Source organism: Sus scrofa, chromosome 12 (genome assembly GCF_054392235.1).
Source record: "Sus scrofa isolate SSC_HxYL_T2T_F1_AM1 chromosome 12, Sscrofa_HxYL_maternal_Yorkshire_Landrace_v2.0, whole genome shotgun sequence".
Lineage (NCBI taxonomy): Eukaryota > Metazoa > Chordata > Mammalia > Artiodactyla > Suidae > Sus > Sus scrofa.
The window spans coordinates 51,250,502-51,265,253 of NC_139394.1; the positions used below are offsets into that span (position 1 = coordinate 51,250,502).

The 14,752-nt window shown below is 48.7% G+C and overlaps 1 protein-coding gene and 1 long non-coding RNA gene across 2 annotated transcripts in view; one reads left to right on the forward strand and one right to left on the reverse strand.

Moving 5' to 3' along the window:
- NXN (nucleoredoxin) overlaps positions 1–14,752 on the forward strand; it is a 167,468-nt gene that overhangs the window by 29,802 nt on the left and 122,914 nt on the right. The window lies entirely within an intron of this gene.
- LOC146398294 (uncharacterized) lies at positions 1,436–7,266 on the reverse strand. Its single transcript, XR_014821700.1, has 2 exons — positions 6,196–7,266; positions 1,436–4,966 (listed from the first exon to the last, which is right to left on the reverse strand). It is a non-coding gene; the product is annotated as an uncharacterized LOC146398294 (long non-coding RNA).

Genomic DNA, 14,752 nt, shown 5'->3' on the forward strand with positions numbered 1-14,752 from the left:
ATGGAGTGTGTGGTTTCCAGGGAGTCAATGGCCTTCTTACAGAGAAAAGGCCCTCCTTGGGCCAGAGAAGCAATAAAGAACAAGATGGCATTCGGCCTCATGGAATGGTGTGGAAGGAGGCAGAAGGTAAGTCGAGGGGGAAGGCCTCCTTGGATTGGGTCAGAGAAGCTCCCCCAAGAAAGGCAGCCCGAGCCTAGGCCTGGAAGGGGTGGGGGGGAAGGTTCAGGGAGAATTCCCAGTGTGAGCTCAGAAGTGGTCGTAACACTTACTCTCCCACAGCGCTTTGCTGCCGTGTATTCCCGACAATAGTACTGGCCGCGGACGGAATTTCCATTCATAGAGGCGGAGGGAAGGTGTGCCAGGGCCCTAGCACCAGGCCAACACTTTGCCTGCTTCCTTCTGTCTGTCTGCCTGTCTGTCTTTTTAGGGCCACACCCAGGTTAGGGGTCACATCCGAGCTGCAGCTGCCGGTATACACCACAGCCACAGCAACGCCAGATCCGAGCCACGTCTTTGACCTACACCGCAGCTCAAGGCAACGCTGGATCCTTAACCCGCTGAGCGAGGCTGGGGATCAAACCTGCATCCTTCTGGATACTAGTCAGATTCATTTCTGCTGAGCCACAATGGGAACTCCCGCCTGCCTGCTCTTTTCCGTGTTAGCCACCAGCCAGTCCTCTGAAGTCAGTGTTGTTAATCCCTTTTTTTTCACGTGAGGAAATTGAGGTTCAGACAAATAAAGCCATGTGCCCAAGCCATTCAGCTGAGCAAGTGACAGAGGTGGGATCCAAGCTCCGGCCTCTCCCCCCGAACACATCCTTCTCCTGTGTACGTGTCCTGGACCACACAGTTGTGAGAGTCGGACCGGGGACTTGAACCCACGTCCCGAGAGGGCCTGGGACGGAAGCGCTTGTTGGGAATAGAATCTGCCCTGAGGGTGGGGCTGGAGAAGAGGGCTCGGAAGTGGACACTGAATGTGTGATATCTTAAGTAGCTCTTGAAGGGTTTTGAGCAAAGACATGAGATGATGATTGCGGCGCGTGAGCAAAAATATTACGGTGCAGTTTTGCTGGAGGAACCACAGCAGGAGAGACCCGCCTGGGTGGCTAATGACAGGGCTCGGGCCAGGGTGGTGACAGAGGGCATGGCTTGTCACAGGGGAGGGCCCGAAGGCTGGAGAAAACGGTTTCCAGCCCCTTTCCATGAGTCCTTCCAAGAAAAGCCATCCATTGCAAACAGCATGCTGTTGATGACGGCGGCAGCTGTTCCTGGCTCTTCCTGGTGAGCCTTGGGGCATCTGCCTCCTTTTTAGCAAAATCCATTCCTATTTTGCACCCAGTTTTCTCATCTCCCTGTGTTTCACTGTTGGTAGGAAGGTTTTTTTTTTTTTTTTTTTTTTTTTTTTTTGTTGTTGTTGTTGTTGTTGCTATTTCTTGGGCCGCTCCCGCGGCATATGGAAGTTCCCTGGCTAGGGGTTGAATCGGAGCTGCAGCCACCGGCCTACGCCAGAGGCACAGCAACGCAGGATCCGAGCCGCGTCTGCAACCTACACCACAGCCCACGGCAACGCCGGATCGCTAACCCACTGAGCAAGGGCAGGGACCGAACCCGCAACCTCATGGTTCCTAGTCGGATTCGTTAACCACTGCGCCACGACGGGAACTCCGGTAGGAAGGTTTGTTATCAATGGGTTTTTAAATTTTTCTCCCGTGTGGTCCTTGTCTGGAAGAGCCACAATTTAAAACATTTTGACCTCTGCCCAGGCATTTCTGGATTTTTCTATGTGTGTAATTTCTAAGAGGGAGGAACTCGCTGGGATCCCATAACCAAGCGTGACATTTTTGAGGTGGGAAAGAGGGAGAAGGCTTTCTTCCCTCACATCTCTCACCGCCTTCACCCCAACAGCTGGCTGGCCTGCGAAGCGGCTTTTTTGGACTGGGTTGTTTCTTAGATGAAAGAAGAAAAGCTCTGGTCACTTTTAGCTGCTTGAAACAAATAAACAAAAACCCACCAGACTTTCGGCCCCCTGTCGTCTGTTTACCTGGAAGAGCCCTCCCACGCCTCACGGCTCACGGCACAGCCGCTGGCTGGTGCATAGTGAACAGGTAAGAGCAAGCACCTCACTCACAGCAGCGCAGAGCGTGGCCTTTGCAGCCGACCAGCCGGCCATCCTTTTGGAGGCAGCCCTTGTACAGTTTGAACCGTTTAAACTTTGAAGTCAGAAGTATATTTGACCTCCCCAGTGTGTGGGGCTAATGTGGGTGAGATTGGAACACAAGTCACCTAGATTCCAAGCTCTCCTTAAAGATGTTTTAGCAAATCATTTAGCAAATTATGCAGCAGGTAAATTTTAAAAAATTTTTATTTATTAATTTTTTTAGTAGAAGCATTGTTCAGCTAAATGAATTTTTTTCTTTTGGCTGCACCCTGGGCATATGGAATTCCTGGCCTGGCCAGGGATCAAATTCGAGTCACAGTTTCAGCAATGCTGGATCCTCTTTTTTTTGTTTGTCTTTTCAGAGCCCCACCCGAAGCATATGGAAGTTCCCAGGCTATGGGTCGAATCAGAGGTGCAGCTGCCGGCCTGCGCTACAGCCACAACAACGTAGGAGCCAAGCCACATCTGTGACCTACGCCACAGCTCACGGTAGTGCTGGATCCTTAATCCACTGAGCAAGGCCAGGGATGGAACCTGCATCCTTATGAATTTTAGTCGGGTTTTTTCCTGCTGAGCCACGATGGGAATTCCCAGATCCTTTAACCCACTGTGCCAGGCGAGGTAATCAAATCTGTGTCCTGGTGCTGCAGAAATGTCACCAACCCCATTGTGCCACAGCGGGAGCTCCTAAATGATTTTTTTTTTTTAAGGTCATATTTTCTGTTGTAGTAGAACATTTGTACCAGTTTCCCATTGCAGCTGTTTGTAAGTGTGTGATGCGGTGGCGTCAGGTACATCCACGCTGGGCAGCCGTCACCACCATCCATCTGTAGAGCTTTCTCACCTTTCCCAGCCGAAACTCTGTACCGACGACTCTATACCTTCCCATCGGCTCTCCTTCCAGCTCCTGGGAACCGCCTTCTGCTTCCTGTCTCTGAATTTGATGATTCTGGAAGCCTTGTCCAAGTGGGACCAAGCAGTGTTTTGTCCTTTCGTGTCTGGCTGATTTCGCTTAGCATTATCAGTCACGTTCATCCGTGTCGTAGCATGTGTCAGGATTTCCTTTGTTTTTAAGGTTGACTCCGAGTCCATTGTTGTTTTGAATATACCACATTTTGCCTATTCATTCATCTGTCAGGAGACACTGAGCTAAATTTTAAGGTCATTTCCAGTGTTGCGATTTTATGAATCGCTGATTTTCCTTTTGTAACCTCATTTTTTTTCCTCATCATAAAATAGCACTGGCAACAATGGATTCTTTGGGGGGATCAATTAAAACTTTGTTAGTAATGTTCTGGGTATTCTCTCATGACGCAGTGGATGAAGGATCTGGCGTTGTCATTGCAGCGGCTTAGGCCGATGCTGTGGCGTGGGTTCGGTCCCTGGCTCAGGAACTTCCATATGGCATGGGCGCAGCCAAAAAAAAAATGTATCAGTAATATTCTTTTCAAGAAGGACATACAATTTAATGAGAAGGTGTTGCTTCTTATGTTTCATGTCTGAAGGCTGGGAGAGGTGACATGGACAAAGTGTCTTAAGGTGGGGAGAGCAGTGCCACCTGGGGGCGGTGAGAGCTTGGGACCTGGCCAGGGACCCCTTCCTGCCTCTCATGATCTCAGAACCCTCTGGTCGACAGATCCCCTGGGAGCCAGTGTTTCCTTGTCCTTGACGTTCTCCGGTGGTCGCTGCCCTGGAATAGTTAGTATGGAACCAGGAGGCCATCACCCAACAGGGTAACTTCGTGCAGGACAAGTCCCTCAGTTGAGAGATTTAAAATTCACAGACATTGGAGTCGAGAGAGAATTATGACGCCCGAGAAGGAGCTAACGCTAATATTTACCTTTAGCAATTGACAGCTTATTTAAAAACAGTGAAGGATGTTGGCACAGGGAAGGGAGGATGGAGTCTAGCGCCTGCCTACCCCATAGTAAATTCCGGGAGGCGAACACATGCTGTGAATTTATGGCTGTGCATTGGAATCCTGGTTTCACGCGTTCTGGAAAGCCCGCTGGGTTGTTCTACGTTAAGGCAAGCCGTAAGGTGCCAGTCCTGAGTACTAGTGGGGAGACTTGTCCGGGCGATAGCTGCCTAAAGGGGAGCTGCCTTGGGCCTCCGTGGCATTGATTTGGGGGCAGCTCTGTGGTTGCATTTAAAGTTCCTCAAGGCTCTTTTTCCCTTCTGTTGCCAAAACATCTATTGCGGTTTTTTTTTCTCTTTTAAAAGTCATGGAGGGGAGTTCCCTGGTGGTCTAGTGGTTAGGATTCGGCACTTTCACTGCTGCGGCCTGGGTTTAATCCCTGGTCTGGGAACTGAGATCCCACATCAAGCCACTGTGTGCTGCAGCCAGAAAAAATTAAAATAAGTAAATAGGATTTCTTGTGGCGCATACTGGTTAAGGATCTACCATCATCACCACCGTGGTTTGAGTCACCTCTGTGGCACAGGTTCAGTCTCTGGCCCGGGAACTTCCACATGCTGGGGGCGTGGCCAAATGAATAAATAAATAAATAATAAAAGTAATGCAGGATCATTGTAGAAAATTGGCAAATACAGAAAAATATATAGAGGGAAGAATCACCTCTAGGCCTCCCACCAGAGGTAACCCATGTTCCTGTGTCACAAGGCAGCCTTATGTTTTTCTTTGTAGGCACGTCTCCTTGTGAGACTACATCCTTCTAAAATATGATCTCTAATTAGCTACATGGTATTCCGCTATATACACGAACGATTTATAATTTAACAATTTATAATTTATGAAAAACAATTTCTAATTTAACATTTAAGGAGTTTCCGTTACGGCTCAGAGCCCTGCAAGTATCCATGAAACCTCGCTCAGTGGGTTAAGGATCCCGCGTTGTCGTGAGCTGTGGTGTAGGTCGTAGGTGCGGCTTGAATCCTGCATCGTGCTGGCTGTAGTGTAGGCCAGCAGCTACAGCTCTGATTCGATCCCTAGCCTGGGAACTTCCATGTGCCGTGGGTGTAGGCCTAAAAAGAAACAAAAAAACCCTCCAAAAACCAAAAGCTAACAATCTCCAGTTATGAGAAACATAGGCGAGGTCCAAATTTTGCTGTAATCATCAATGCTATTATAAACTCGCTTTTGTATATACATCTCCGTGCATGTCTTTGGTCATTTTCAGAGGATACATTCCTAAGAAGGATTATAAAGATTCTGTTACATCTTTAGTTATTATTTCCCTTTTATTTGTTGTAGCCTCAATTTCATCATCTTTTTCATTGATTTAATTTCTTTTCCTGTGTTCTTTCCCTGTAATCTTTTTCTTCTTCTCAATTCTATAGTATTGATTTTGATGGGGTTTTTTTTAATTGTCTTTAAAATGGAAATTTAAAAAAATGCAATTGTGTTTTTGGTTTCCTGGTATTTTCTAATTTTATTCTGCTTTTTTAAAAAAAGTTTGAGTCTGAAACAAGCATACGTTTTCCACATTTTTCTTCTGTTTCCAGAGGTCTACGCTTTGTATCTTCAATGCAACATTTTACATATGGCTGTTGTGTTGCAGAGTATTTCTGGAAGCTTCACAGTCTGAATTGTTGGTTTGTCCTGGAGTGAAGACAGTTTGGTCAGGTCCTGGATTTGCCCGCAGACAGGGCATGCCACTTCTGCTTGGCTCCCCTCTGGCTGCCTTGTTGCTGATAGAACCTCTTTTTGGGTCTGAGGTTGTTAGTAAAAATTTATGCCTCCGTTTCAGCCCTTTCATTTCCCTGTGGGCTTGGGGACGTGGGACCCATGGGTGGAGCCAGCAGGGAAGCTCTCCTTGCTGTTTCTTCTGCGTTTGTTAGAGTTGCTGAGATGGGGTCAGCTTCACGCTCGGGGCTTTTTTCTCCTTTTTTTTTTTTTTTTTTTTTTTTGTCTTTTTGTCTTTTGTTGTTGTTGTTGTTGCTATTTCTTGGGCCGCTCCCGCGGCATATGGAGGTTCCCAGGCTAGGGGTCCAATCGGAGCTGTAGCCACCGGCCTACGCCAGAGGCACAGCAACACAGGATCCGAGCCGCGTCTGCAACCTACACCACAGCTCACGGCAACGCCGGATCGTTAACCCACTGAGCAAGGGCAGGGACCGAACCCGCAACCTCATGGTTCCTAATCGGATTCGTTAACCACTGCGCCACGACGGGAACTCCCGGGGCTTTTTTCTTTTCCATTCCTGCTGGCCGTAGGCTGTGATTGTGACCAGCGCCCCCCCGTTTGTCACATTCAGGCAAGCTCTTGCCGCCCTGATGGAGGTTATCACACCTCTGGCCTTGGAGCCCATCCCTTGCTTTTCAGATACCGCTTCCTAGAGCTTTGAAACAGTCCAAGTGAGATGCTTATCCCAGCAGTTCCCGTTCTGGCTCAGCGGTAACGAACCTGACCAGTGTCCATCAGGATGTGGGTTCGATCCCTGGCTTTGCTCAGTGGGTTAAGGATCTGGTGTTGCCATGAGCTGTGGTGTAGGTTGCAGATGTGACTTGGATCTGGCGTTGCTATGGCTGTGGTGTAGGCAGGCCTGCAGCTGCAGCTCCGATTTGACCCCTGCCTAGCTTGGGAACTTCCATATGCCACATCTTCAGCCCTTAAAAACATAAAGAAAAAAGAAATGTTTTTTTTTTCCAGCTCCCAGGCTACTCAGTGCTGGCCCCTCTCTGTCAAGGGTCATTAGTTGGGTTTCACCAGGGTCTCTTTCAGTTAATTTCTGTATCCTGCTGCTGATGTTTCGAAGGGCAGTTCACATATGGCCTAGGTAGCCTTTTCACATCTGGTCCCAGCTATACTGTTTCTATCTACCAGCAATTCCCTTTCCATCCTTCCTATCCTTACGCCAAGCGTAAATCTTCCAGGGTGTTATTTAGGGGAGAGAGACGAACCCCTAAGCTGGCGTGGATCCCTCTGTGTGTGTGTGTGTGTGTGTGTGTGTGTGTGTGTGTCCCCCGCTGGGTGCAGCATTTCCCTTCCCTTGCTGGCCTGGCACTGAGTGCTGCCCTGGGCTCTCCGACTTCAAAGCTGTTCTCCCAGAGGTAGCTGTCCTTAAACTCAAATGCAAACGAAAGGCATTTCTGAGCTCTTTAAAAAAATAAATAAATAAATAAAATAAAAAAAATAATAATAAAACGCCCTGTGAGTGCCCTGCTTTTCATGTGGTTCCTAGCCTCCCTCTGACAGCATGACCTGTTCTGGGCTGCCAGCTCTCACTCCTTTGATGTCTGTCTCCAGGATGCCTCCCTGGAATCTGCACACGGAAGAGCCAGATCGTCTGGTGTGAGCGTGTTTCGGGGGGAGGTGGAGGAACCCCAGCCGCTTTGAGCACGTGTTGGGAAGGAGAGGAGGTTTAACTGGCAGTACAGTAACCCTGGGAGAACATAGCTTCTTCTTCTTCTTTTTTTTTTTTTTTAATAATGATTTTTATTTTTTTCCATTATAGCTGGTTTCCAGTGTTCTGTCGATTTTCTACTTGTTCTTCTTGATCAACGAGAATATTCAGTGTTTCTTTCCCTCTCCCAAGTGTCCCTCTCAACTGCTGCCTCAGTGTTCGTGGTGCCGTGACCATCCATTGCCCGGGGGTGATCTTGAGGTGCTTGTTGTTCTCCAGCTCCTTCACAGCAGGCTCTCTCTCCTCTGGCCAGCGCCTGGGATCTTCTTTTTAGCCATGCCTGCCCCCTCTTTTTTTTTTTTTTTTTTCTTAAAAAAGAAAGTACAACAAACAATTATTTCTTGATAGAGGGGAGGGAGTGGGATGCACTGGGAGCTTGGGGTTAGTAGATGCAAACTATTACATTTAGAATGGGTAGACCCCGAGGTCCTACCGTACAGAATAGAGAACTATATCCAATCTCCTGGGATGGCCCAGGATGGAAAATAATATTTTAAAAAGTAATGTAGGCGTTCCCTGGAGTTCCCGTTGCGGCGCAGTGGTTAACGAATCCGACTAGGAACCATGAGGTTGCGGGTTCGGTCCCCGCCCTTGCTCCGTGGGTTAACGATCCGGCGTTGCCGTGAGCTCTGGTGTAGATCCCAGATGCGGCTCGGATCCCACGTTGCTGTGACTCTGGCGTAGGCCGGTGGCTACAGCTCTGATTCGACCCCTAGCCTGGGAACCTCCATATGCCGTGGGAGTGGCCCAAGAAATAGCAGAAAGACAAAAAAAAAAAACCCCAAAAAAGTAATGTAGGCGTTCCCGTCGTGGCTCAGCGGAAACGGATCTGATTAGTGTCCACGAGGACGCACGTTTAATCCGTGGCCTTGCTCAGTGGGTTAAAGATCTGGTGTTGCTGTGATCTGTGGTGTAGATTGCATCCGAAGCTTGGATCCTGCACTGGCTGTGGTGTAAGCTAGCAGCTACAGCTCTGATTCAACCCCTAGCCTGGGAACTTCCATGTGTCAGGGGTGTGGCCCTGAAAAGACAGGAAAAAAAAAAAAAGGAGGAGTTCCCCTCGTGGTTCAGTGGCTAACGAATCTGACTAGTAACCATGAGGTTGTAGGTTCGATCCCTGGCTTCGCTCAGTGGGTTAAGGATCCGGTGTTGCTGTGAGCTGTGGTGTAGGTTGCAGACATGGCTCAGATCTGGCGTTGCTGTGGCTCTGGTGTAGGCCAGTGGATACAGCTCCGATTAGACCCCTAGCCTGGGAACCTCCATATGCCACAGAGCAGCCCTAGAAAGGGACAAAAATAAAAAAAGAGAGATCATAGGGAATTCCCTGGTGATCGAGTGGTTAGGACCTGGCGCTAACACTGCTGCAGCCTGGGTTCAGTCGCTGGTCTGAGAACTGAGATCTCACAACAAGCTGATGCATGCTGCAGCCAAGGGGTTAAAAAAAAGATGCCATATATTGATAGATGTTGGCTTTTTAAATTACATGTATATCTTGATTCAGTCTCAAGCTTTCTTAAGTGTTTATCTAGCCAAAGCCTAAAGAGTTCCAATTGAACATTTCAGTGAGAGGCACTCCGCCTGGATGCTTGGCCAGGATCTTACCCAGAAGCAGGCTGGCCCCTTGCTGCCTGCCTTCCTAGCCAGACGGCCTCTGTGGCTGGAGCGCTGGGCTCTTTCTCCCCTTTGGTCTCAGAGCCCCTGGAGGGTATAGACAATTTTGTCATAAACTCTGAGTCTCTGGAGTCACTTCAAATTTTTGTTAGGTATGTTTTACAAAACTATAGCATTTTAAAATGACATTCCTAAGAGTTCCCACTGTGGCTCAGTGGTAATGAACCCGACTAGTATCCATGAGGATGTGGGTTCGATCCCTGGCTTCGCTTAGTGGGTTAAAGATCTGGCATCACTGTTGAGCTGTGGTGTAGGTTGCAGACATGGCTTGGATCTGGCCTGGCTGTGGCTGTTGCTGTGGCTGTGGTGTAGGCTGGCAGCTATAGGTCCAATTTGACCCCTAGCCTGCAAACATCCATATGCCACAGGTGCAGCCCTAAAAAAAAAGAAAAGATCCCCCAAATATGATATTCCTTTTTTCTTATGTAACAGTCTTGCCTAGCGCTCACCGTACCAAACAGTGTCCTAAGCCCTTCGGCATGGGCTCTCCTGCTGGCCCTAAAGTTTAGCTTATATGAACCAGAAGGAAAGGATGATTTTCTGTCTCTTTTTTGTCAGTAGGTTTTGTGATAGGAAGCACATGTCCTGCATTTTCTGGAACACTCTCAGTTTTATGTTGTTTTAACTTGGTTAGAAAAAGGTGAGTTTATATGTGTAAGCATGAACTGTAATGCATTTGAAAGTATTCCATTGGTGCCTGCGAGTTAGGAAGAAACTCTGTCACAAGGCTGTGTATCCTTTTTTTTTTTGGTCTTTTTGTCTTTTTAGGGCTGCATCTGTGACATATGGAGGTTCCCAGGCTAGGGGTCAAATCAGAGCTGTAGCTGCCAGCCTATGCCAGAGCCACAGCAATGCCAGATCCGAGCCATGTCTGCAACCTACCCACAGCTCACAGCAGCAACATATCCTTCAACCCACTGAGCAAGGCCAGGGGTCGAACCTGCAACCTCATGGATCCTAGTCGGATTCATTTCCGCTGCGCCACGACGGGAACTCCAAGGGTGTGTATTCTGAAAACTGGTTCCGTTGACAGCTGTGACACCTGACCGATGTTCCCTGCTCTCTTTCCTCACTGGCGGCACGTGAGGCCCGGATGTGGCATCCCTGAAAGGAAGCAGGCCCACCTCCCTTGCTCTTCGCTCCAGCTTGGCACTTTTCACCCAGGTCTCTTCCTGTCCCCAGCAGCCTGCAGCCCTCAGGTCCCTCATGGGGACTGGAAGGCACAGAAGGAAAGGGTCATTGGCTGAGCGTGTCCATCCGGGGAGGCCGCTGCGCTTTACCGGGTTGGCCTTGCAAGGTGCTCAGCATCTGCTACACAGCCACGCTGCAAGGCTGGCCTAGCAGTGGCGCTCAGACAAAGGGCGGCCCTTCCAGGCTCATGGGAGGAAAAAGGTCGAACAGAGGCGGAAGGCTTTGTCATGAGTACATGTCTTGGTCTGATGAGAGAAGAGTGCTTTAGCCACATCCTCCGTTGAACAGTGTTTACACCGTGTTGAGGCCTGGTTACGTGAGTGATGCTGGTGATACTGAGAGACCCTAGCTGTCCTTTGGGGGACCGCTGATGTAGCGGGAGGGGGCCCGAGGATGGTGTAGCCTCGTGGGGCAGCAGGACTGTGGGTTTCAGGTTGGGATGTTTGAGGGATGCTGAGCAGACCCTCTGAGGCTGGCCTGGCATGAAAGGTGGCTGTATTCTCCGAAGGACCACAGCAGTCAACACCCGCGTTCAAGCCTTCTCTCCCAGAGAGAGCTCTGTCTGGTCAGCCTCAGCTCCTCTGTCATTCACGATCTGTTCTGCACAGCCCGGGGCCTTAAACACAGTAGGCGCTCAGTATATGCACATTGAATGAATGCGCACGAAACTCATTGAACCAGATGCTCATTTACTGCAGCCCTTCATGGACCCCAAAACTAGTGTCTTGTTCCTTTGTGTGTGTGTGTGTGTGTGTGTGTGTGTGTGTGTGTGTTTACAGCTGCTCCTGTGGCCTATGGAAGTTCCTTTCCAACTAGGGGTCAGATTGGAGTTGCAGTTGCCAGCCTACACCACAGCCACAGCAACACCTGATCCCAGCCACATCTGCGACCTACACACCGCAGCTTGCAGCACCACCAGATCCTTAGCCCACTGAAGCCAGGGATCAAACCCACGTCCTCACAGACACCATGTTGGGTTCTTCACCCGCTGAGCCACGGTGGGAACTTCTGATGTCCTGTTCCTTTCACTTGACCTTCACTAGATCTTCTCCAAATATCATCACCTAGGTTCTTCTTTATTCTGCCTTGACCAGAAGGTTCAAGGTCTTTCCAAGATTTCCCCCAGCCCACACCCTGACCTGATCGATTTCAGAGCTCTCAGTTTCCAAGAATTACCCTTTCCCGAACCTCATTGCCTGGTTGGCCACCCACAAAACAGCCTCTGGTTTCTCCCTTCCCTGTCGGCACTGTCATACAGTGTGGTGCCCCCCGCCCCCCACTTTTCAGTTGTTTTTCTGTGTGTGTGCGTGTGGGTTTTTTTAGGGCCACACCCGCGACATATGGAATTTCCCAGGCTAGGGGTGGAATCAGAGCTGCAGCTGCCTGCCTGTGCCACAGCCACAGCAATGCTAGATCTGAGCCACCTCTTTGACCTACACCACAGCTCATGGCAACGCCAGATCGTTAACCCACTGAGCAATGCCAGGGATTGAACCCATGTCCTCATGGGTACTGATCAGATTCATTTCCACTGAGCCATGATAGGAACTCCCTACAGTGTTAAGGCAAGGAGGGTCTTGGCTTGTCACATAGACCACATAATATAGGAGAGGTGGTGACTTCCTGCCAGAAAAATCCCCAGAAACTTAGGTGGGCGTGGTGTCCTGTGGCGCTTTTAAAGAGCACAGCAAAATGATGCAATCATGAGTGGCAGCCAATGAACACTCTGCCCAACTTGAAAGTCTGCTGGGAAATGCATTAGGGGAATGTTCCTACTTGGGTTGGAATTTTGCCGCCTTGGGATTTTATTGGCTATCAGTCAATCAAGAACTTTTTCAGGAGTTCCTGTCGTGGCTTAGCAGAAATGAATCTGACCTAGCATCCATGAGGACGCAGGTTCGATCCCTGGCCTTGCTGAGTGGGTTAAGGACCCAGCATTGTTGTGAGCTGTGGTGTAGGTCGAAGATGCAGCTCGGATCCTGCGTGGCTGTGGCTGGGGTGTAGGCCGGTGGCTACAGCTCCAACTGGACCCCTAGCTTGGGAACCTCCACATGCCCCAGGTGCGGCTCTAACAAGACAAAACTAAAGAACTTTGTCAGAAGGGAACCCCTGGTTTTCTTCTTGTCCTGCCTGAGTTTCCTGTAGTCAGCATTGATTCCTTTCATAATGATAAGGTTGGAAATAAAATGCCTACTAAAAAATAAATTGAAGTGAGAACATCACATCATTTGTTAAATTGCATCACGAGGCGCACACCCGTGTCTCCCCATCTGTTTACTTTTCAGTTAATACGGCGTAAGGGCTGTTTGTGCTCCAGACTTCAGGACCTTGGCTGCCTGTGTTGGAATCTGGGAATTTAGTCCAAATTGATAGTGTTCTGATATTCATGACGGCTCGTATTTATTTATTTTATAAGAAGCAGCTTAAGTGAAGGCGTATTTCTCAAACCGACCACGTATTGTTCAGGATAAACAGCTTTTTAGTGAGTGCTTAATAGGGATGTGGATTTACGGTAGGGGTCTCCAACGGTTTTTATAGGCATTGTTTTAAGTTAGCGGGAGGCAGAGATGAAAGGGCGTTTCAAGATAAGCCCTGTGAGTAATTTTGTGTTGCAGTGAGGAGTTGAGATGGAAGGGATTTACGTTGGCATCCATGCCCAGTCCTAATGCAGACAACGTCCTGGAGCAGAAGGCTGCCTGGGACTCGGCGGCGGCGGGACCTGGGGCCCTCGTTTTGGCTGAGACTCACGAATTGAGCATGTGGTGAGTCTAATATTAGAAAAGCAGCCCTTACCCTGCCCCCATTCTTACTCTTCCAGCTCTTCGGTCCCCCTCTGCGTGCCCCAGGTCTCCCCCTCCTTTCTCTCGTGTTCTCTCTGTGAGCCGTCGTTTAATTTATTTCTTGGCTGCTTATCTTTTTATTAATCAGATTTTCTCTCTTGGCCTTCGAGCTCCTCTCCCAAAGGCCTTGCCTGGATCTTGTGATGCCCACTTGACAGTGCGAATGGTTCTGTGTTTTAGATGCAGACGTTGGCTTCTGTTGGTGGTAACCACAATCTGGAGCACAAAATTGTGTCAGAAGAACAGAATATCTTTTTTTCCCCCCCTTTTTTAAAGCAGCTAAACCCATGGCACATGAAAGTTCTCGGGGCTGGAGCAGAGTCGGAGCCGCAGCTGCCAGCCTACGCCACCACCACAGCAACACCAAGCTGCATCTTCGAGCTGCCTCTGTGACCTACACTGCAGCTTTCAGCAACACCAGATCCTGAACCCACTGAGCACGGCCAGGGATCTCATCCGCATCTTCACAGACACAACGTCAGGTTCTTAACCCACTGATCCACAAAGGGAACTCCATGAAAGAAATTTTTTTTTTTTTCCTTTTGGCTAGGCTGGGATTTTATTTTCTTTTTTAAAAGGATTTAACAATAGTATAATTTTTTTTATCTCTCTTTTTTTTTATTTTCCCACTGTACAGCAAGGGGGTCAAGTTATCCTTACATGTATACATTACAATTACATTTTTTTCCCCATCCTTTGTTCTGTTGCAACATGAGTATCTAGACAAAGTTCTCAATGCTATTCAGCAGGATCTCCTTGTAAATCTATTCTAAGTTGGGTCTGATAAGCCCAAGCTCCCGATCCCTCCCACTCCCTCCCCCTCCCAAAAGAAATTTTTTTATTGAGCACTGACATAGTTTTTCTGTGTCTCAGTTTCCTCATCTTTAAAAGAGCGAGTTAGGAGTTCCTGTCGAGTTCCTATCGAGGCTCAGCGGAAATGAGTCTGACTAGTAATCATGAGGACACAGGTTCGATCCCTGGCCTTGCTCAGTGGGTTAAGGATGCAGTGTTGCCGTGACTGTGGTGTAGGCCGATAACTACAGCTCTGATTGGACCCCTAGCCTGGGAACTTCCATATGCCAAGGGTGTGGCCCTAAAAAGACAAAAACAAACAAACAAACAAAAAGAGCGAGTTAGGAGTTTCTCTAGTGGCTCAGCAGATTAAGAAATCAACCTAGTGTCTATGAGGATGCAGGTTTGATCCCTGGCCTCGCTCAGTAGGTTAAGGATCTGGCACTGCCACAAGCTGCGATGTGGGTCACCTGTGTGGCTCGGAGTGGGCATTGCTGTGGCTGTGGGATAGCCCAGCAGCTGCAGCTCCCATTTGACCTCTAGCCTTGGGAACGTCTGTATGCTACAGGTGCGGCCCTTAAAAAAATAAATAAATAAAATAAAAGAGTTAGTTGGACTGAATAATTCTAAGTTCTTTCCAACTCTAAAATTTTATGTGAACATCAGGTGGTTAATGTGGATTCAATGCAGTTGAGGGATGTTTAAGACTTTCCAAGAAAAACCAGTGGTTGAC